The sequence below is a fragment of the Bos indicus x Bos taurus genome, chromosome 4 (assembly GCF_003369695.1).
Source record: "Bos indicus x Bos taurus breed Angus x Brahman F1 hybrid chromosome 4, Bos_hybrid_MaternalHap_v2.0, whole genome shotgun sequence".
NCBI lineage: Eukaryota > Metazoa > Chordata > Mammalia > Artiodactyla > Bovidae > Bos > Bos indicus x Bos taurus.
This window is the reverse complement of record NC_040079.1, coordinates 78,891,406-78,912,380: the sequence shown is the minus strand read 5'-3', so window position 1 is coordinate 78,912,380 and position 20,975 is coordinate 78,891,406. Positions and strand designations below refer to the sequence as shown.

General features: G+C 37.5%; 1 pseudogene across 1 annotated transcript in view; it reads left to right on the top strand.

Annotated features, from left to right (window-relative positions):
- The first annotated feature begins 1,469 nt into the window (after positions 1-1,469).
- Positions 1,470-20,975, top strand: part of LOC113891891 — a 43,724-nt pseudogene continuing 24,218 nt past the window's right edge. Inside the window, exon 1 of the transcript XR_003510899.1 lies at positions 1,470-1,566. The product of XR_003510899.1 is annotated as a cullin-1 pseudogene (transcript). The remainder of the gene's footprint in view (positions 1,567-20,975) is intronic.

Below are 20,975 nucleotides of genomic sequence, written 5' to 3'. Positions count from 1 at the left end.
ACTGATTACTGATTACAACCATCTTGATTTGATCCCATAAACAATCTTCACCTACCCTGTCCAGGCCTGATAAAAACTGCTAAGGATGAATTGACATGCTAACTGATTAGCTAGTGCATGATCAAACATAAACTGCTACTGGCAGAGACTCAGCAGCTTGGCATCCCTAGACTACTAATATAATCTATTCTAATGATTTCATTTACTTTATAAATTACCTTTTCATTGTATGTCCGTATCCACAAACTATCACCACCGTTCTTCTCAATCTCCCCAATCTTCCTTTACAATATACCTCTTATTTATAAAGCACTTAAATATTAGAAATAGAAGTCTCTTCTATAGATCATTGAACCCAACCCCACCATTATACATAATTCTGGATTTTAAATATTACAGGAAATGTAAGGTCATCCAGATTATTGGTGGTAAAGTCCCTGACAATCAACTATCAGTCTATTCTCTTTCTAAAATGTCAGTGTTAATTTATTCATTCCTGTTGTTAGCTTCTCCCCTTTCTACAAAGAATACATCAAGAATACCATGTTGAACAAAGTTCACAGGTAAATTTTACCTTATCTAGTTAATGTGATGTCATCTTCCTGCCCAGAATGTAATCACTGAGAGAAATAGTAACAACTCTACCAATTACAAGACAGGGATAGTTACTCATATAAGTTTGGCATGTCTTGGCATACTCAAACATTAATAATAAGTCCAAGAATGCTTTGGCAGAGAGTGCAGGATTTAAATCTGCAGCTAGTCAGAATACATGGGAAAGAACGTATTATCTGATAGTCAATCTCCATGGGCTTTAAATGGTCCTAATTATTGGTGCTCCCTGGACTTCCTACTTCATGGTATCAGACAAACTCTACATCCCAAGGGGACAGTAATAACATCTCAAGGGGGAGATACCCTTCAGTTTAACTCTAAACTTCATGTGTTAGTTGCTCAGTTTTGTCCGACTCTGCGACCCTATGGACTGTAGCCACCTAGCTCCTTTGTCCATGTAATTCTCCAGGCAAGAATTGTGAAATGGATAGCCATCCCCCTCTCCAGGGGATCTTCCCAACCCAGGGAAGGAACCCAGGTCTCCTGCATTGCAAGCACTCTGAGCTGAGTGTTCAATAAATATGGGTGGTTGACTAACTCACCGAATATGGAAAGTAATGGTAAAGGATATGAGCCCTGGAATCTAACTACCCAAATCCTGTGTTCCTCTTACTTTTTGAAATTTAGACAAGTTATTCGTTCTCTGATCCTCAGTTTCCTTGTCTTTAAAACGGAGCTAATAATACCTCAAAGGATTATTGCAGCCAATAGTGAGGTATTTCAGCAAAGAGCTTAAAAGTTCCCTGACACAGAGGGAGCGCTTGATAAATGTCAGCTATTACGTTTTAAATCACTGAAAATTTCTTTTTCATAGACATGAGACAAATGACAGATTCTGTTCTTTTTCAGAAAAAGGAATCCATTCATCTTCAGGAAAAAAAAGGGACTGATTTTACAAGCACAGCCTAGGTCTGAGTTCTAGCCACCACCCAGTTGTGTGATCTTAGCCAAGTAAGTTAACCTTCCTGTTTCTGTTTGTTCGTATTTAATATCAATATCATAGTACTGGCTACTTTGTGGTGTTATGAGGTTTGTATGAGTCACCACATATGAAAGACAAAATTACTAAATTGGCCTATGGTTAGCACATTGAAAACATTTGCTGTTATTCTGGATCTTATGCATAAAGAAGGATATGTTAGATTAGAATTATTCCAATCTACAGATTTACTTGAATGTAAATAGGTTTTCCAGCCATTTTCATCATTCTTTGAATCAAAATATTTTGGTTCTTATTGTACCCAATAGCTATTACTCTCTTTGACAGGAAATGGTGTGAGATGAGAATGCCTATAAATCACACTTTTTTTTTTTTTTTTTTTGAGTCTGCTGTTGAATTACTGATTTGACCTTTCAGGATTGTGTTAGATTAGTAGAATAACACCCCACTACCAACCACCACCACCACCCAATTTCCACCCAGGTTTTCTGTGGATTTGTGTGTTTGTAAGTAGAAGAGATTAATTAAATTACAGAAGAGTATAGATGCCAAAAGTGTTGTGCAAGCAGTATTTCTGCTAGGTGGAATGTATCGGGCATCCTGATGCAGAGCCTTAGAAACAAAGGTTACCATACTCTAGGCCACAAGAAGGGACAAGGAGCTATTGCTGTAATGCAGGTTAGATGAGTGAGAAAAAAACATAATGCCACCGAAAGTCTAGTTTTCCCCTCCCCTAACTGCCAGGATACCTTGATCTTTGGTGTTTTAGGCTCTATCAGATATCATGTGTGTGTGTGTGTGTGTGTGTGTGTGTGTGTGTGTGAGTGTACAAAGAACAAATAATTATACACCTGTATCTTTTTAAAGAAATTTAAAAGAAAAACTTACATCTCTATCATGCAAGACATTTCTCTTTGTCTTCCTGTTTGCTTATGATACTTTGTTATTGTAGTGAATGTGTGTGTGTGTTTTATATCATGATCTTTACTGTTAAAATACTGTATTTTCACATGACATAATTTGACAAATACCAGGAATGCTGTCCCTTGCCTGTGTGTAAAGCATGGTCCTTTCCATCTATTTTATTAATTTTCTGTCATAACTATTCCCGAGAGGACGAATGAGCTATTCTTTTAAACATATTGAGTTCCTAACACCTTAGACACTATCCAAACACTTTGCTCTAAGAGTGACAGGAAATTTGGAGCCTCACATTCACACCCTTTACAAGCAGGCAAGGAAGAAAAACTAAAGGAAGAAAATAAGACTAGCAAGCAGGCAATACAAATTAGAAGTATTTCCTACTTCCATGGCTGCTTAAGCTGTGTTCTAAATAGGATATTTCTCTGGAAGTCCAAATAAATAAGAACTTTATTTTCTCTTCCAAAATGGAAACAAAATACTTCCATAGTTTGGAATAACTAACTGTAAATTACACAGAGTCTGTACTTACCCTACTCCACTGCCTATTCATTTGCCTGTCATGGGGTGACCTAAACACATCACTGGGGCCGTTGTATTTTATAACATTGCTCTCTCTTTTTCTTAATTTAGAGAAGCATAACAAAAGAATCTTTACTTCTATGACCAATCAAGAAACCATCTCTCTATATAGTATTTCCCCTGGAGAAGGGATAGGCTACCCACTCCAGTGTTCTTGGACTTCCCTTGTGGCTCAGCTGACAAAGAATTCACCTGCAGTGTGGCAGACCTGGGTTTGATCCCTGGGTTGGGAAGATCCCCTGAAGAAGAGAAAGACTACCCACTGCAGTATTCTGGCCTGGTATATTCCATGGACTATCCATGGGGTCGCGAAAAGTCAGACATGACTGAGTGACTTTCACTCACTCATATAGTATTTCCACACGTTACTCTTCGAAAAACAAGGAATCTGCTATAAAAACAGTCATGAGTTCTGCTTGGGAACACTGTGTTGCCTGTGCACTGGGCTGAATTAGTGCTAATGGAAAGGTGGTCATGAGTTTTAAGTCTCATGAGCCTTCTCTTTGCTCTGTGGTTGTCCTAACCTCACCTGGTTTGCTGGCTTGCAAAACAAAAAGGAACCTCACAAGCTCCTCTCCATATGAACGGAGCTCTACTAGACCTAGACTTTTGAGAGTGTCGGGATGGAGGGAACTCATGAGTCTCCTTGGGATCCCTAAAGACCTACACATGCCTTGGCAAAGTGTAACATGTGACTTTAGGAGGTCAGAGCTGCCCAGCCCAGGGACCTGGCAAAGTTTCCCAAAGCAAAATAAATCTCAGCTGCCATCCAAAAGGGGCCCTCTAGGTCAGCTTTTCCTTAAAGCTGGAGTTTGGCCACCTTTAGGAGCCCGTAAGGCTGCTGCTTCCTCTTCTCTATGAGGGGAGCATTTAGGCAGGCTCCATGGAAATAGAAACTTCTGCTTGTTTCTCTGAGTCAAAAGAGCCAGTGCATTTTGATCTTCTCTAAAGACTTTTCAAGATTCCTTTTCATTTCTTCTTTTTGACATTGGTTGCAGAAGTTTCTGGAATATGCAGACAGTCCTTTTCTCCCTGTGTCCTTGTGAGACAAAAGGACTCTTTCCAACAGGAAGGAGAGACCAGAGGCTCTCATTGAGGGAGCGCACCACACGTGGGCCCTTCTGAGGATGAGTAGGTAGTGATTTCCTCCTGTAGATGGCCCTTCCCCTCCAACAGTCTGAAATGGTTGACTCATCGTCTGAGAGCCAATAAACTGCTGGAGCACAAAAACTCCTCTCCCTCCCTACCATAGCACTCGACATCTAGACGAAGCCCATTCTGACTATAACATGGAGTGATAGTCTCTACTCTTTTCCATTGGGAGGTGGAAGGACACAGAGTCATGTACATCTTATGGGATGGAGAATTTAAAATTGATATGAAAAGTACAAATATAAATGAGGTTATATACTAACCTATGAATATGAATAGCATCATAGGAAAAAAGTTATTTATAGTTGGTCATATTCTGTGGGGGATTTTCCACTCTGGAAAAACTACCATACCAAGATTGTACATCCATTTGTTTCTGAGTAAAGAGTAGTAAATAAAATTGAGGGAAACCTCAAAAAATGTAAAACAATAGCAACAAATTGTTAAGTAATTATCACTGGACATTTTACACAGTGTGATCCAGATACTACCAGGTATTCTGGTATAGGTTTGTGAACTTACTCATATGTAGAATGAAACATGCACATGCTCTGATTAACCTCTTAAGACAGTCTGTGAAGGAGCCTTGCCTATGATACTGAGTTAAACTATCTGGTCTCTAACTTCATACATGTCCAAGGTGGGCCAGCTTTGTTCAGTGAGTGTGTGCTATGGTCATCCCTTCCTTTAAGGCTGAGAACAAGCAATGGGAAAACCTGAAATATGTGCCCTTAGACACCAAATTATCCAAAGTTTAATTATGTTTATTACAGCTGAACCAGCATGAACAAAGAATAGTTAGGTGTCCTATTTCTCTCTCTTCAAACTCACAGCAGCCTTAGATATAAATGAGAATGGCTGAGTGTTGAAAGAGAGGGTCAGGTCGTGGAAGGTTTAAAATGCCCACCAGAATGTCCCATCTCTACAATCCAAATTTTACCAAGTATTACACAGGAAAGATCCCAAAGCCAGAACATATTGAACAAAATTGCTGAGAAATAAAAGTTTAGATAGCTAAAAAAAGTGATCTTGAGTAGAAGGTGTGGTGAGTAGGAGTGTTAGCTGCTGCTGCTGCTGCTGCTAAGTCACCTCAGTCCTGTCCAACTCTGTGCGACCCCATAGACGGCTTCCTACCAGGCACCCCCGTCCCTGGGATTCTCCAGGCAAGAACACTGGAGTGGGTTCCATTTCCTTCTCCAATGCATGAAAGTGAAAAGTGAAAGTGAAGTCGCTCAGTGTCCGACTCTTAGCGACCTCATGGACTGCAGCCTACCAGGCTCCTCCGTCCATGGGATTTTCCAGGCAAGAGTACTGGAGTGGGGTGCCATTGCCTTCTCCAAGGAGTGTTAAGAGGACTCTTCAAAATGTTTAGGAAAATGATAACTTGATAAATAAGGGGTTAAAAGTTAAAAGACAAATTGATAAAAGGACCGTTTTCTATCACATTTGCTTAAATTTTCAGAGCTGAAAATGACAATTCCAACCCCCCAGATAATTTAAGCAAGTGAAATCCCAAAGCTGTGAGATAATTTGTCCATGTTGACACTGCAAGCATAGCTCAACTCTTCGAACTCTTGGTCCAGTGCTCTTAAACTCATCTTAAACTCATCTCTTGAACTCTTAGTCTAGTGTTCTTTCCATCATCCTCTACTGACAGTAAAGAACAGCACTTTATCATGACTTTTGGAAAAAATCTTATGAAGTTTCCAGTATAGTACCCACAATTTCCATATTAGCCTGTCTTGAGACACAGATATTATCACAACCAGTGTGTGCTTTCTGAGGGCTCCAAAAATTCAGAGGGTGAATTTGAAGATGATATACTTCTGAAGATGATATTATCACCAGGCAATAACAAAGACATAAGTAGACTTTCCTCACTAGAATTTTGTAAAAGCTGTGACTAAGTGACTAATCTAAGTATGCATAAAACTCTGGCAAAAAAGGGTGATACATAATTTGCTAGTGAATGTTCCTTGAGATGAGAAAGGGAAATTAAAAAGAGAATTCAAATAGGTATTTAAGAGAGATGGTTTGATATAAATGCTGTATTTACATCTTTTAGGAATCCTGTTTTCATATTTCTATAAAACATGATTGATAATAGAAAAGGAACATTGCAGTGCCTAGTGAATACAGAGCCTGAAAAGAATCACTTGTTTTTTTCAAACTGGATAGGTATCTGTTGTATATCTAATTTGTTCTACTTCATGACTTGGAGCTGGGGCTAAAGCTGAGGTTCTATAAACGGGTTCTATTAGTAAGCAAGAACAGTTTTTGTATAACTTAAGATGAACACTTTTAATTTCTCATCAAAGAATTCAGCATGAGAATTATGCTTAAAACATATTTTAATATGTTTTTTAGAATAGATTTGCATTCCATACGTACTACAAATTTCCTACATTTTTCCCTAGTCCCACTTTCATCAAACAGAGAAATGACCCACTTTCCTTCTATAGAGAGTCATTTGTCAGGCTAGGAGATGTGAGATTGCAAGAATCCTGGGGTCAGTTTCAGTCAACCATTTACTTGAATTCCCCTGGAGAATGTGAGCCATGACTTGTGGAAATTTAAGGGTCAAAATCAAAATTATATCAAGTTTCAATAATAAATTTGGAGCTGGAAATGAATTTATTGCTTAGCAAGTGTTTGGGAAGGAGTAAAAGGGGAAAAGCAAGATGAGCAGATCAGGTATAATTGCCTCAGCTGGGAGATGATTTGTCTGACAACCATCTTTAATGACCACTGACTCACCATATATGAATAGCTGAGATTGACTTAATGGTACACCACTCCCTCTTTCCGTGTCTCACAACTAGGCACAGTTTTTCCAAGACTTCCATCAGCAACTTCCGAAAATTTACTATATCTTCTAGTGTTTTCTAGAGATAGGAAAGTAGCTCTCACACATTGTGTCTGAATACATCTTGGCTTTATGAGTAGTTTGGGTAGCTATTTTAGCACACTTAATCTGCAAAGCACGGCTAATAATACCTATTCTACACAGCTGTTTTGAAGATTAATAAGATAATATACATGCTACTACTATAGGGTTTGGCCTTGGGTAAGTGGTCAATGCGGAGAAGGCAATGGCACCCCACTCCAGTACTCTTGCTTGGAAAGTCCCATGGACGGAGGAGCCTGGTAGGCTGCAGTCCATGGGGTCGCTACAAGTCAGACACGACTGAACGACTTCCCTTTCACTTTTCACTTTCATGCATTGGAGAAGGAAATGGCACCCCACTCCAGTGTTCTCACCTGGAGAATCCCAGGGACGGGGGAGCCTGGTGGGCTGCCGTCTATGGGGTCACACAGAGTCGGACGCAACTGAAGCGACTTAGCAGCAGCAGCAAGTGGTCAATGAATGATGGATGCTGTTACAAACTACTACCATTATACTTTTTATACCATTATGCTGAGACTTCAGAATAAAATGTAATGGTAGTAGTTGGTAGTAGCATCTATCATCGACTGAGCACATATTCAAGGCTAAGCCCTCGGTAGTGGCCTGTATGTTATCTTAGCCACTGGACCACCAGGGAATTCCTTCCTTCTATATCTTAAAAGCTGACTTCCTCTCTGGGGTTTCTGGTAGAGATGGCAAAGGCATAAAGCAGATGTTATGCTCCCCAGGAATAAGAGGAATTATCAGAAGTCTGAGCTGATGGATGTTCACAATCTCTATGATTTTGAAGGGGGAGAAAAAGTGGCTTCCAGGTTATCCAGGGAATGTTTTAAATAGTCTGTGTCTGGAAAAAGATCACCCAAACCTTCAAAATGTACAATGTTATATTGTCACCTTATTTCATGCTTACTAGATTCTCTACCAAGAAACTTAACTACTTGATATATGGTAGAGATTCAGGAAATATTTGCTAAAGGGTAGACATTTTCAAAGAAATTAAGTTGTATTTATTTGCAGGGAAAGCAAAACCACTATAGTAAGCTGCTGTGTCTACTGTGCTTCTTCTGATGGTCCATTGCTCTCTGTGATCAAACTGACTCATAAAATTATCCTTATCATGTTTAGTTCTGATTTGAATGTTGATTGGTGTTCTAAATGTGTCTGGAGTTGTGTAGGTCTGGTCTCAAAACAGTGCTATTACTTCTTAGTTGTCTCTAAGTAATAATGTCATTATCAAGAACATGTACACTTCTCTGACCTAATACATGCACCGAGTGTGTCTTTATTACTATGGAAAGCAAGCATAGCTGTAGAGTAGAGGCATGTATTTTATGAGCCGACTATAGCTTTCATTTGGGGAATTCTTTCATTCATCTTATCCTTTCAAATGTGTTTCAACATTTGTTTGAAATTTTGCACAACCACCATGTCCTTTGACCGCGATTACATTTATATTATGTAGAAATTTTTTTAATAATGCCAAGTATGAAAGTATCTTGAAAAAGTTTGATGCTATCATGGTCAGAACTTAACACAGTCACCTAAAAAACATATATCACACTTCCTTTACTAAGTTATAAACTCTTATGAAGCCTGGCTTACTTCACTGTGTGGTTTCTATTGTTAAAAAGCAAAATAATTGAGTAAATTGTAAAGATCGAATTGGCTTTACTCAATGATTCATGAATAGAGCAGCATCCCACCTAGGAAATAAAAAGAACTCCAGAGAGCTCTACAAAATGACGACTTTCATAGGCAGAGGCAGGTGGGACAAGGAAATTACTAGCAAAGAGTGGATTGTTTCAGGCAAGGTCACTTTCTTTTGGGAGAACAGCAGGCTCTATCAGGCAGATTACTTCACTAGCGTTGACCAGGAAATGTCAGACTGACTGGTTAAGATTTCACTCCTGGGAGAGGCTGACACTGCTGTTAGGTTAGATATTAAGCCTGGGTTTGGTGAGGTGAGCTTAGCACAAGTGACTCATTTGAGGCCTGTTATCTATTTTTTAATGTTTAAGGAATATATTTATGAAATCATGGCATTTTATTTTGGTCGTTACTATGTGCCAACCAAAGTTACTTATTTGCTATATTTTCCCTGTGGTACTTGAATATCACTATAGTGTACATGTCTCATTGTCAAACTAAGAAAATTGGTGAGACTATGGGATTTTCATGTTCTTTGTGGTCATGATTGCAAGTATGGAATGCCCTACCTGTTCATGAATAATAGCTTGGTTTCTCTCCAGTTTGAGTTGCATAATGCACTAGAAAAATCATGTCCCAAACACCCAAGTATCTGTCTTTATAAAGATCAAATGATTCTGAGCCAACATTAATTTTCTAAAATCAAATTTATTTCAAAGATAAATTAATAGATACTGTAATCATTATAAGAAGAAGCAAGATATATTTATTTCTAGCCCTATACAGAAAGATAATATGGCATGATCCCATTTATATGTGGAATATAAAAAATTTGAATTCATATTAGTAGAGAATAGAATGATTGTTACCAGGGGGAGGGGGAATAGTGAAGGGTAGGGGAAATTAGATGTTGATTAAAGGGTACAGATTTTCAATCACAGAATAAGTAAGTTCTGAAGACATAATTTATAGCATGGGGACTATGATTAATAATAATGTACTGTATACTTGATATTTGGTAACAAAGAAGATCCCAAGTGTTCTCACCACACATACACAAAATGGTGACTATGTGCTGTGAGGAGTATGCTGATATCTTGATTGTGATAATCACTTCACATTACATATGTTCATCAAAACATCACATTATATACCTTCAGTAAATACAATTATTGTCAGTCAGATCTTAATTAAGCTGAGGAAAGTGATATATTTATTTCTGCTGAAGTTACCCTACTTTGTCCTTCAAAATGCCCAAATAATGATGAATAAACAAAATATATCTATAATATAAATTTTTTATTAGCAAAGACCATATACATAAATTTCTACAAAACAATAACATTATCTACTGTTTCAATATTGGGCTTCCCTGATTGCCCAAATAGTAAAGAATCTGACTGCAATGCAGGAGACCTGGTTTCAATCCCTGGGTCAGGAAGATCCCCTGGAGAAGAGCATGGCAACCCACTCTAGTATTCTTACCTGCAGAATCCCATGGACAGAGGAGCCTGGCGGGCTCTAGTCCATAGGATCACAAAGAGTTGGACACGACTGAAGCAACTTAGAATGCACTCAGACACATACCCATTAGGATGAGTATCCCAGAGACATCTCAACAGCTCAGTAGTAAACTCCTTGGCGGCAGCAGCACCTACAAGCTTGAGAGTGATGTATCTGTTGGGCACCTTAGGAGGATCCCAGCTTCCATTTACTTCAGGTAATATCTAGTTTCCCTTTTTATCCAAGGCAAGAACTTTATTGATTTTATCTGGTAGAGATGATAGAGTAAAATGATAGGGGAACGACTGAGGAAAGGGGATATACAATCATGAAAACTATTTCAGAAAGCTCCTTTGACAGATCAGAGAAAGATGGAGGGATAGAAGGATGGAAAGAAAGAAGGAAGCTTCTCACTTGCCACAAGTGAAAAGACCATTGCTATTCCACTTCACATAGATATGAGTAAGGTAAAAAAAAAAAACAAACAAAAAAAACTGTATTTGTCTTTGTTTTCTAGTTTTGTTTGTACAAACTGAGGGCACAAACTCATGGGCCCTTATGCCAATCTTTCAGGAAACCACTTTTTTTTTGTTTCACAAAAGCATAGTAGTTGATATGCATAAAGAAGGAAGAAAAAATTCTGATTTGCTCCTGAAGGCAATCTGCTTGGTTCCTCATGGATGAGCCCTAGGAAAAACAACACTAAGCCCCAGGAAAAGCTCCTAAAACCCAAACTCATTCAAGACTGACTTGTGACTGAAAACTAATTGCATCATTTAAACTATAATTGCATCATTTTAAAGAAAAATTGAACACAGTTGCTCATATGATTTAGTTACACATAACTAGTAAAACTTACAAATTTCTGCTCAAAATTAAATAGTACCTCAGGAATAAAGCTTCAGTTAGATGTTAATCTCACTTGTGATAAACTGTAATCTAAGCACTTTCTATTAACCACATAAATCAGTTCAACATATCCTGCTACAGGTTGTCCCCTGCCCCTTCCTTTTAAATTAAATGCCTTATTAATAGTGGTTTGATCATGGTCTCCACTGAAATCTTTGATAGTTGTTGCCGTAAGCAGAAAGTCATGGGTCAGATGTTAATTTTAGAACTGAATATCTTTATATAGGCTTATTAATTTAATAGCCAACATGTGTTTAATGAACATCTATTATGTGTAAGAACTTGTCTGTAAATTATTTTGTCTTACTACCAGTAGGAAAAGTAAAAATTCACATTATTCTAATATTCATATATTGGGCTTACAAAATGGAGGCCACTCCACTGACCTCATGTTTAGCCCATTGTCAGAAATCTGAAACTAAATCAGTCTGCACTGACAGGAAACAGCTGTCAAAGAATCCCAATGGACATCGTTCACCATCCTCCAACTCGGCTAAGGTAGCTCACCTTCCCCGAGAAAACAGGACCTGCTAGTCTTAAAGGGAAATGCCTGAACTCTTGGCCAATCATGCCCTTTCTCCAGTCTGCCTCTTCTGAGGAATTCTTCTGTAGAATTTGCTCTTGCTCAAAATCCCCAGATAAAAGCACTCCACTGCTTGTGAGGCTCTGTAGTCCTCTATCCATGGGCTGTTTTCCGTTGAATGAAAGACATCAAACTCATTACTAAATGTGTTAACTTTGTCATTTGACAATCCCAAGTATCATAACTAATAAGATAGTAAATGGAATGATTCATCTATTTCATTTAAATACCCGTTGTGATTAATACCCAGAGACATCTCAACAGCTCAGTAATAACATAGCCAGTAAAATTTCCAAAGTTCTGCTCAGAATTCCTGAGGAATTCTGTATTACCTCAGGAATAAAGCTTCAGTTAGATGTTAATCTCTTGTGATACCTATAACCTAAGCACTTGACTCTATTTACTGCATAAATCAGTTCAACATATCCTACCACAACGTGTCCCCTGTCCTAATAAAATAGATTAATTTAAAAATCTTCAAATATTTTTTAAACTGATTGCCAACGTTTCTGTAACTGTTTCTCTTGAGTTTTCCCTATGGCTGACCTGCTAGTATTTGAGCTCTTTGTCTGTTAAGCACCCCTTTCAAGAGGAAGCCTTCTTACCTTCCTTCTTTCTCCTGATTTATTGAAGGAACTTTCTGAAACGGTTTTCATGATTGTTTATCCCCTTCCTCCATCATTCTCCTATCATTTCACTCCACCATCTCTGTCAGATATAACCAACTAAGTTTTGCCTTGGAGAAAGAGGGAAACTATTAGCTGAAGTGGAAGCTGAGGTCTTCCTAAGGTGCCCAACAGATACGTCACTGTGAAGCTCGTAGGTTCTGTCGCCAATGAGGTCATTACTGAGCTGTTGAGATGTCTCTGGGATACTTACCACCATGGATATTTAAATGTAATAGATGAATCATTTCATTTACTTTCTTAAAACCAACATTTTTACAGATAGGATACCCTAATATTGAAATAGATAATATTGTTATTGTTTTCTAGAAGTTTATATAAGTGGTTATGGTCAATATTTTGCTTCTGTATCTATTAAATGATAGCAGTTTTACTTATGAAATTTTAAGCTAGGAAAACATAGAATCTTGAAACCTGAAATACACTTGCTTTTGAACATTTCCAAAGAATGAATTATCTTATGTCTTTTTAATACTCTCTTAATATTTATTGTGATTTTAAAAGTAATCCATGCTCAGGGTAAACAAAAATAATTGATTAGTAATGAGAAAAGTAAAAGGCTTCATCTCCACAACTCCTTTGTCTCTAAGAATATCCAGTGTTGACTATTCCACAGGTACCCTTAAGAAAATATCCATGAGTTGACAAGGATATACATGTGCGTATTGTAGAGGAAGATAGACTGTTCAGTAGTCTTAGGATATCTTGCTGGGTCTGAAAATTAAACTGACACAAACAGACTGACAGTAGAAAAGTATACTAATTTATTTATTTTATGTGACATGAGAGCCTGCATGAGGAAATGAAGTCCCAAAGGAATAGTTAGACCTGAGCATTTTATGCCAGGTTTGGTAAAGTGCATGGCAGTGAGTGGAGGAATCTGATAACTTAAAAAACGTGAGGCTATTGCAGTAAATGGGGGGAAACAGCAAGACCTGTTGGTTAGGATTCTTCTCAGCATCCCTTTGTCTTCAGAGATAAGGATGCTGCTTCCCTCTGGGTGTAGGTAGAGTTCCTCACACATGACTGTTTCTTGGCCTGACTCAGGGAAGAAGCATGATGGACTGGAGGTCACAATGACTTTCCTGCTTCTTCCATTTTGTCAAAGTCCTTCAACTTAAGGTATTTAATATGTCAAAGTGTCATATTTTGGAGCCCTATCAATGTATATGTATGTGGGTTTATCCGTCATAGTCACCTGTCCTTATTAGCACACAGACAACTACCTCATGAACTGATTTCTACAAAAATTAGCTTGACTTAACCATTCCTCTACAAATGCACATTTAGTTTGGTTTCATTGTTTCGCTAGCACCATCAATACCGCAGTAAACCACCTGGTACCTTTGAATACTTCTGCAAATTGCTAGCAGTGGATTTTCTGGGCCAAATTTTATATGCACTTAAAAATTTAATAAGATTACTAAATAAGCATCTGAAAGGTTGAAACTATTTACATGTCTACCAGGACTGTCTGAGCATGCCTGTTTATCCATACTCTCATCAACTCTGGGTATGATCAAGCTAAGTTTTGCCTCTGTCATGAATTTAAAAAAAAAAAAAAAAAAAAGATTCTGCCCTGTTGTGGTGTTCTCTTTTCCTTATATCCCACTGTTAAGGAAAGATTAAGTAGCTAAAATCAATGGTCAAATGTTGGATAAGTAAATTAGAATAGTCCTGATGCCTTTCTGTGTTGTTAATCTGAACGAGTGAAGTGAAGGGAGGAAGGAGAAACACCCAATTGCATTTGACTGTGCTAGGTTGGAAAATATTCAAGGCACATAGAATGTGGAGACAAGCTCTAAAAACTAAGCTTGTCTTTTGTTCCACAAATGTACTGTAATATGCACTAGTCAAAATAAAATCTGTCTTGGAGAGCATTGAAATTTTCAGCAGCAATAATTATCTCTGTGTATTTCATTTTCTACTTTGGGAAAAGCTTATGATGCATGCAGAGTGTACATCTGAGTTTCACAGATGTGGTCTAAATTACTCAGATGCCAAGCCCTCTTATCTGGCCACTGCTGGGTCAATTGCCAGACATAGAAAAGAACAGAGTGACATGAGTTTTCAAAGAGATTGAAACTGAATTGAGCTTACCGTCTAGCTTTGCCTTTGAAGACACTATGTAATGCAGTGAAACTCTGCTCAAAGCGAAAGGGAGAGTGTTTACTACTTCCTCTTCTGTGTCTTAACCAAAGAAAAGAAACAGCAAAAATGCTCTGACAAACATTAGGCTCAGCTAATCAAAGTAACTGACCTATTGTTATTACTTAAAAAAAAAAAGAATTCTAACACAAAAATATTTGTACCTACATAACTAGAGAACAGCAACAATAAAAGAAATGTAAAAATTCTTCTTTGATGTACAATTATTGCCGTGTATAGGTACTCTACCAAAGGATACTTGAGTTAAAAAAAACAGTCATGATTCAGATTTTGTTCAAGTTTTATCAAGTGTAACTGACATATAAAAAATTGTATTACTTTGGCCATGTAACTATTACATTAAATTATTTATCAAATAACTATAGATTTCCACAGTTTGGCATTCTAAATTTTTTCACTTACATATTATTCTGATTTTGAAAATCCAAAATTCTTGGGATAATTTTGGGGAAAATTATTATTTTCGATAAAATTGAGAAATTCAAGTTACTTTTACCACACTCTGGTAAAAGTAAAAAGAGATACCTTTTTCAAGTACTTGTGTACAATTTAACAAAATTCATAGTCAATTTGCTCAAATTATTGGTTAATTAAAGAAAAATTTGGTTGATTTATTTGAAGGCCCTTTTAATGAACATAACTTACTAGTTCATCCAAGACTGAAAAATCAACTTAAATTATACCATTCTACAGTCTCCTCCCTATGACTTCCATGACTCCAAACTGAGTCATAAAGTTGGTTCTTCAGCTTATATAATTGCAACTTTTGTTCCATTATTATCTCTTCTTTCTGAGTGTGATCTTTCTCGTGTTTAGACTTCCACTGCTTTCCACAATTATCTCCCTGATTCTTAGTCTTTTCTTACAAATTGTGTACTGCATACTGCTGCTAAGTCACTTCAGTCGTGTCTAACTCTGTGCAACCCCATAGACGGCAGCCCACCAGGCTTCCCCGTCCCTGGGATTCTCCAGGCCAGAACACTGGAGTGGGTTGCCATTTCCTCCTCCAATGCATGAAAGTGAAAAGTGAAAGTGAAGTCGCTCAGTCGTGCCTGACTCTTAGCGATCCCATGGATTGCAGCCTACTAGGCTCCTCCATCCATGGGATTTTCTAGGCAAGAGTACTGGAGTGGGGTGCCATTACCTTCTCCAGTACTGCATACTAATGCAAGATTAATATATTTTTTAAAAAGACTGTTTTTTAGAGCAGTTTTAGGTTTACAACAAAATTGAGAAGGTGATATAGAGATTTCACATATACTCCCTGCCCCACACATACACAACCTCCCTCATTATCAACATCATATAAAAAATGGTATATTTGCTATCAAAGCTGAACCTGCATTCACACATCACTATTATCCAAGTCCATTAGGGCTCACTCTTGGTGCTGTACATTCTATGAGTTTGAGCAACTGTACATCCATCATTTATGCATATTTTACAGAGTGTTTTCATTGTCCTAAAATCCTGTTTTGCCTATTCATCCCTCCCTTCCTTTATGTCAACCACCAATCTTTATTATCTCCACAGTTTCACCTCTTACAGAATGTCGTATGAAATTGTATGGAATTCCATATGGAATCCATACATTGCATATGGAATCCATTCCATATGGAATCATATAATATGTAGCCTTTTCAGATAGGCCTTCTTCACTTAGTCATGCTTAAATGTCTTTTAATTTAATAGCTTGATAGCTCATTTCTTTCTAGCACTGAATAATATTTCATTATCTGGGTATAACACAGTTTATTCATCCATTCACCTACTTAAAGACACTTTGGCGTCTTTACTTCCAAGTTTTCTGGGCGTCATAGGTAGTGCACAGCAGTAAAGAATCCGCCTGCCAATGCAAGAGATACAAGAGATGTGGGTTCTATCCCCAAGTTGGGAAGATCCCCTGGAAAAGAAAAGCACCCCACTCCAGCATTTCTTGCCTGGGAAATCCCATGGACAGAGGAGCCTGTCAGGCTACAGTCCATGGGGTCACAAAAGAGTTGGACACAACTTAATGACTAAACGACAACAACATCCGAGCTCTTTACTCTGTTCTTTCATTAATCCATGCTGTTTTGAATAGAAATAGCTTTATAGAAAGTTTTAAAGGTGGATGACATCAGTTTTCCAACTTGGTTTTTCTCCTTTAATATTGAATTGGCTATTCTGGGTCTTTGCCTCTCTATATAAATCCTAGAATCAGCTTTTCAGTATCCATAAAATAAATCGCTGGAATTTTTACTGGATTTGCAACTTGATCTATAGATCAATTTGGGAAAAGCTGACATCTTGACAATATTGAGTCTTATATCCATGAACATTCTCCAATTATTTTTTATTTATCCAATAATTTCCAATTATTTAGTTCTTTGCTGATCTTAAGTTTTTCAGTTTCTCTCATCTTCTGATATAGATTTCCTTATACATATCTTCTCATATAGATCATATATGTATTTTGTTAGATATGTATCTATTTCAATTTTGAGGTGCTAATGTAAATGACATTGTATTTTTAATTTCAAATTCTATTTGTTTATTATTGGTATATAGGAAAGCAAATGCTGATTGTGTATTAACCTTGTATCCTACAACCTGGGTATAATTGCTTATTTCTTTCAGAAGTTTTCTGAAGATTCTTTCAGATTCTCTGAATTAGATGAGCATGTATACAGGAGCATTTTCCTTTTTTTCTTCTCACTCTATCTTGTATTTCCTTTTTTGCCCTATTTAATTAGCAAAGACTTTTAGTACAATGTTGAAAAGCTGAATTGAGAGGAAACATTCTTGCTTTGCATCTGATCTTAGTAGGAAAGCTTTAAGTTTCCCACCATTGAGTATAATGTTCACTGTAAGATTTTTGTGGATAGTCTTTATCAAGTTGAAAAGGTTCCTCTCTGGCCCTCATTTGCTGAGAGTTTATCATGAATGGGTATTGAGGTTTTTAGTTTTTAATATTTTATTTCTGCATGATCATTATTATTAGCATGATCATGTGATTTATTTTTTTTAGTCTATTGATGTAATTGATTGCAGTAATTGATTTTGGAATGGTGAATCAGCTTTGTATACTTGGAATAAATCCTACTTGGTTATGGTATATAATATATATAATTATTTTTATGCTTTTTTAGATTTGATTTGTTAATATTTTCTTGAACATTTGCACCTACATTCATGAGAAATATTGGTTTATAGTTTTCTTGTCATGTCTTTGATTTTTCTATCATAGTAACACTTGCCTCGTAAAATGAGTTAGGACTTACTCCCTCTGCTTCTACCCTCTGAAAGAGATTATAGAGAATTAGTATAATTTCTTCCTTAAATGTTTGGTAAAATTCACCATTGAACCCATATGAGCCTGGCAATTTCTGTTTTGGAAGGTTATTATTAATTCAATTTATTTAATAGACATAAGCCTATTGAGATAATCTATTTCTCCTTGTATGTGTTTGGGCAGATTCTCTCCATTAAGAAATTGGTCCATTTTATCTAGGTTATTAAGTTTATGGGCAGAGAGTTGTTCATAGTATTCCCTTATTATTCTTTTAATTTCTATGAGGTCTGTCATGGTGTCTCCTCTTTCATTTCTGATATTAGTAGCGTGTGTCTGCTTTCTTTTTATCTTAGTTAACCTGGCTAACGTCCTATTGATTTTATTGACTTTTTTCAAAGAATAGCTTTTGGTTTTGTTGATTACTCTATTGACTTTTTGTTTTCAATTTTTTTACTTTCTGCTCCTATTATTTCTTTTCTTCTGCATTAAACTTAATTTGCTCTTGTTTTTTCTAGTGTCCTACATTGGAAGCTTAGCTTGTTGATTTTAAATCTTTTTTTTTCTAATATATGCATTCAGTGTTATACATTTCCAAGAACTGCTTTTGCTGTATCCCACAAATTTTTATAAGTTATATTTTGATTTAGTTCAAAACAGTTTTAAATTTCTGTCAAGATTTGTTCTTTTGTCTATATGTCACTTATAAGTGTGTTTTTAATGTTTTGTATTGGGGGATTTTCCAGTTATCTTTCTGTTACTGACTTCTGGTTTAATTCCATTGTGGTTTGCAAGCAAACATTGATTTCTATTCTTTTAATTTTGTTAAGGTGTGTTTTATGGCCCAGAATGTGGTCTATCTCCGAAAATGTTTCACATGAGTTTGAGAAGAATGTATATTCTTCTGTTTCAGAATGCAGTAATCTATAGGTAGATATCCATTATATCCACTTGATTGATGGTGTTGAGTTCACATGTCCTTACTAAATTTTCTGACCACTAGATCTGCCCATTTCTGATAGAGAGTATTGAAGTCTCCAACCACAATAGTAGATTAAACTATTTCTTCTTGCAGCTCTATGGTGTTCTATGGTTAGGTGATACACACTGAAAATTGTTACATCTTATTGGAGAACTGAGCCCTTTGTCATAAGTAATGTACTTCTTTATCCCTGATAACTTTTGAAGTTCTGCCTGAAATTAATGTACCTAATGCTGCTTTATTTTCTTTAGGGATCAGTTCAGTTCAGTCGCTCAGTCGTGTCTGACTCTTTGCACCCCATGAATCACAGCACGCCAGGCCTCCCTGTCCATCACCAACTCCCGGAGTTCACTCAGACTCACGTCCATCGAGTCAGTGATGCCATCCAGCCATCTCATCCTCTGTCGTCCCCTTCTCCTCCTGCCCCTAATCCCTCCCAGCATCAGAGTCTTTTCCAATGAGTCAACTCTTCACATGAGGTGGCCAAAGGACTGGAGTTTCAGCTTTAGCATCATTCCTTCCAAAGAAATCCCAGGGCTGATCTCCTTCAGAATGGACTGGTTGGATCTCCTTGCAGTCCAAGGGACTCTCAAGCATCTTCTCCAACACCACAGTTCAAAAGCATCAATTCTTCAGCGCTCAGCCTTCTTCACGGTCCAACTCTCACATCCATACATGACCACAGGAAAAACCATAGCCTTGACTAGACGGACCTTTGTTGACAAAGTAATGTCTATCTTTAATCCATAATTTCTCTAATACCTGTTGTCTACAAGTAACTCACTTTAATTTCTTTATATCTAAAGTGAGTTACTTGTAGACAACAGGTATTAGAGTCAGTCCACTCTGATTTGAAAAGACCCTGATGCTGGGAAAGATTGAGGGCAGGAGGAGAAGGGGACGACGGAGGATGAGATGGTTGGATGGCATCACCAACTCAATGGACATGGGTTTGGGTAGACTCCGACAGTCAGTGATGGACAGGGAGGCCTGGCGTGCTGCGGTTCATGAGTTCTCAAAGAGTTGGACATGACTGAGCAACTGAACTGAACCACTCTGATCTGTCTTTTAAATGATACATTTAGACAACTGACATTCTAAGTAATCATTGCTATAGTTGAATTATATCTACCGTATTTGTTACCATTTTCCATCTGATGCTCCTGTTTTTTGTCCCTATATGTCTTCCACTCTTTTTCTGCCTTATTGTCTTGCATGCTGCTATGCTATTCATTAGCGTCTCTAGCATATTAATCATAGTTGTTTTAAATTCCCAATCTGATAATTCTAACATCTCTGTCATGTCTGGTCCTGACGCTCATTTTGTCTCTTCCAACTGTGTTTTTGCCTTTGGTGTGCCTTTTAGTTTTTTATTTTTATTTTTTGATGGGCAGGCCTGATGTACTGGACAAAAGCCATTTAGGAGGTAAATAGGCCTTTTTTAATGTGATACTGAGGTATGAGGAAAGGGGAAGCATTTTATAGTTTTCTGATTAAACTTCAGTCTTTTCAGTGAAAACATGCCTCTACAATGTGAACTTAACAAGTGTTTTTCAGTTTTTTCTCTTCCATCTGTCCTGTAGGAGTAGGACAAAAAGGCTAGAATTGGGTAATTTTCTTCTCCAGGTCCCTATTATCTGGCTCTGATAATACCCTAGCACGTTAGGCTATGGTTACATGGTTTCTCCTGAAGGCAGGCCTTGTTTAGAAGAACAGAGTGCTCTGATATATTTCAAAATGATTATTTTTCACTTCCTCTTCAGGAAGCAGAAGGGGATTGTTCTCAGATACTTACTGTGGGAATCTAGTCAAGCTCCAGGACATAAATCTCACAATACGGTAGCAGCCTCCCATATGCATCCCCCCGGAGTTAATAGATCTCAGATTTGTCGACACTGACCCTCCAGCAATTCTTCAATGCCACAGCAGGTTTTCCTTCTCTGCCTCTGGTTGATGTAGTAGTTTCTGCCCCTGAGTCTCTGCTCTGCTAAGCTGGGACTCCCTGTATTCACTTGTCTGCCTCTCCAACCTTGGGGGCAGAAATTTTCCACGTGTTTTCCCCTCTCTTATGGTTCCTAGAAAAACTGATTTTTCACTCTCCTAAACT